Below are 3,764 nucleotides of genomic sequence, written 5' to 3'. Positions count from 1 at the left end.
TCTAACTTAAGCCAGTTTTTTAAAAAATGTGATTTTTCAACCACCTCCAAATCACACAAACTTTCTTGAACATGGTGACCCACATGTGCCAATCATGGCTATGAAAGAAAATTTGGAAAAAGAATTACTTACAATGCCTCCCTGAGGTATAGATCGATGTTTTGACCGGTCAGTCTAGAGGGCATTATAAATAAATAAAAAATTCAAAAAAATATAAAACCTTTGGAACCCACCTTCGTTTATGCAATAGATCATGTGTGCCAAAGTTGAGGTCATTTGGAGGTGGTCGAAAAAATGACCGCATTCTCGAGGGGCCATTTGGTCTAACTTAAGCCCGTTTTTGAAAAAATGACTTGAAGGTCAAAACATTAACTTGTCATATATGCAAAAAAATATGTGTATGGAACGCAAGTGAGCATGTGTATAATTTATTGTGTGATTTCAAGATCAAATCAATACACAATGGCAATATGCCAAAAAAATTGCCCACCTACCAGAGCAGGAGAATTCATACTCCACGGCCTGCATACGACTAGGAACCCTGTGGTGCATGGGCCAGGATGCAGGCCCGTGGTGCAGATTATCTCTGCTGCTAGTAGGGCCCACGGGGCAGAAGGGATGAGAGTTAGGCAATGTACTGCCTGCAATTGATAGGAGCTTGAGAGGGGAGTCGCAGCCGGGTATATAAACCGGTGCGGCGCTTCCTCGCTTGGAGAGGTGGGACTAAACTCCCACCACCCAACGGCTGTGCGCTGCGATGTGCCTTGTGCGGCTCCGCCTTGGGCCCAATTCGGGTGGGCTGGCCCAGGGCAGCCTTACTTCGCTCGCTGATACGTTTTAAATTTTCTTTGTTTCTTTTCTTGTTTATATTTGTAATATTTAAAATCAAGTCTCTTTTTTTCTACATTATTTCTAACAGTGTTTACTAAAATTTAAAACATATGCCAAATTCTGTTGTGTTTTATTTCATTTGTTTGTACTCTTTTGTATATTGATACTATTTACGCAATATGAACTACAATGTTGTGTTTTAGTTCAATTCTTCATTCCAATATTTCTTATCTTTATTCTTTTTTAAATATTTTTAGTTTGTAAGATAAAATGTTCTGTTTTATTTCACTTATTCATTGTAAGATTTGTTCTCTTCTTAATATTTGAAATATTTCCAAAATGTAAGATAATATGTTGTCTTTTATTGCACTTATTCATTCAAATTTTTTCTTCTGTTTTCTATATTCTGCTCTTTTCTTTGTTCTGACAGTTATAAATTTAAATAATGTATGATATATTGTTCTCTCATATTTCACTTTTCATGGTTGTCTTTCCTAATTATAAATTTTATTTTCTATTTCATACTTGAAATATTATTAAATCAAATATAGTTGGGACAATCGCATGTATGCCTCCACTTGCACCATGTACTACAAGCAGGTTCTTCTTCTCGGTCTCACCAATTGATACAAACTTTTATGCACACCCTACGATGACCATAGCAAGCATGCCTGGCAACTACCGTTCATTTCGGACACTCTATGCATCTTGCATGCATGTGGTAGTAGAATTCATACACCACGGCCTCATTTTTGTTGAAATCCAATTAATATCCATGTGTATTACATGTAAGTGAGCATGTGTAAAATTTATTAGATGACTTGAAGGTCAAAACATTAACTTGTCATGGTTGCACAAAAAAATTGTGTATTGAATGCAAGTGAGCATGTGTATAATTTAGTGTGTGATTTGAAGATCAATACACATGGCAATATGCCAAAAAAAAGTGCCCACCTACCAGAGCAGGAGAATTCATACTCCACGGCCTGCATACGACTAGGAACCCTGCGTTGCATGGGCTAGGATGCAGGCCCGTGGTGCATATTATCTCTGCTGCTAGTAGGCCCCACAGGGCAGAGGGAACAAGAGTTAGGCAATGTACTGCCTGCAATTGATAGGAGCTTGAGACGGGAGTCGCAACTGGGTATATAAACCGGTGCAGCGCTCCCTCGCTTGGCGAGGTGGGATTAAACTCCCTCCACCCAACGGCTGTGCGCTGCGATGTGCCCTGCGCGGCTCCGCCTTGGGCCCAATTCGGGCGGGCTGGCCCAGGGCAGCCTTACTCCGCTCGCTGATACGTTTTAAATTTTCTTTGTTTCTTTTCTTGTTTATATTTGTAATATTTAAAATCAAGTCTCTTTTTTTCTATATTATTTCTAACAGTGTTTACTAAAATTTAAAAAATATGCCAAATTCTGTTGTGTTTTATTTCATTTGTTCGTTCTATTTTGTATATTGATAATATTCACGAAATATAAACTAAAATGGTGTGTTTCATTTTAATTATTAATTCTAATATTTCTTATCTTTATTATTTTTCAAATATTTTTAATTTGTAAGATAAAATGTTCTGTTTTATTTCACTTCTTCATTCTAATATTTGTTCTCTTCTTTATATTCGAAATATTTCCAAAATGTAATTGATAATATGTTAAGTTCTATTGCACTTCTTCATTATTTCAATTCTTCATTCCAAATTATAAATTTTATTTTCTGTTTGAAACTTCAAATATTATTAAATCAAATGTAGTTGGGACAGTCGCATGCATACCTCCACATGCACTATGTACTAGGAGCAGATTTATCTTCTCGGTCTCACCAATTCAGACCAAACTGTATGCAAACCCTAGGATGACCATGGCAAGCATGCATGACGAGTATCGTTCATTTCCAAAACTGGATGCATTTTCTAGGGTTTTTCCGTTGACAAAACCCTACAACACTGCCCCCATGTGACACAACGTGTTTTTTGTGTCTGAAATCGTGCACACCTTGCCTGGGGGGGAGGGGGCACATTGGCCATCCTCACATGCTCCCAAAAGTTGGGGTCATCTCATGCATGCCCCCACATGCACTATCTACAAGCAGGACCATTCGGGTCTGCTAGAGATCAGGTCTGAAATTGGTTTTCCTTGACGGTCCCACCAAATGGTCCCAAACTTCATGCATACCCTACGATGACCATGGCATGCATGCGTGACAAGTATCGTTCATTTGCGACACTCGGTGCATTTTCTAGGGTTTTCTAGCGACAAAACATTACAACAATACCCCCACGTTACGCAACGTGCGTTTTGTGTCCGAATTCGTGCACACCTTGCCTGGGGGACCACATTGGCCAAGCCCACAAGCTCCCAAAAGTTGGGGTCATCTCATGCATGCTTCCACATGCACCATGTACAAGCAGGACCATTCGGGTCTGCCGGAGGTCAGGTTTGAAATTGGTTTATGCGTAACCTACGATCTCACGAAATGATCCCAAACTTAATCCGTAACCTACGATGACCATGGCATGCATGCATGACAAGTATCGTTCATTTCCGACACTCGAAGCATGTATAATATTGTAGAAATGATAGAGATACTATAAATATTGTTGAACATATACAAGTATACAATAACTAATACGTGTCACAAAGAGTTTTTTTAGGGATGAACCAATGATATTTATTTTGAGGGAAGAAACAATAAAGGTAGGTGGGCCGGCCAAGACCGCAAATAAGTGTCGGATCCATATTGTGGAGCCCACAACGCTGCGCTTTCCATGCACGTCGATCACACGCACGTTGATCACGGGAGTAGTTGCCGTTCTGTTACACAATTCTGGGATCGTGCTAATCCATATGTTCCTAATCCTACGATTGAGGAGCACGTTCAGCCTCGCTTCAACGGAGGAAAATATAGATCGCGAGATTGTCCACAGGGAAGTTACG

Source organism: Triticum aestivum, chromosome 2A (assembly GCF_018294505.1).
Source record: "Triticum aestivum cultivar Chinese Spring chromosome 2A, IWGSC CS RefSeq v2.1, whole genome shotgun sequence".
NCBI classification, from domain to species: Eukaryota; Viridiplantae; Streptophyta; class Magnoliopsida; order Poales; family Poaceae; genus Triticum; species Triticum aestivum.
This window is presented reverse-complemented; position numbering follows the sequence as displayed.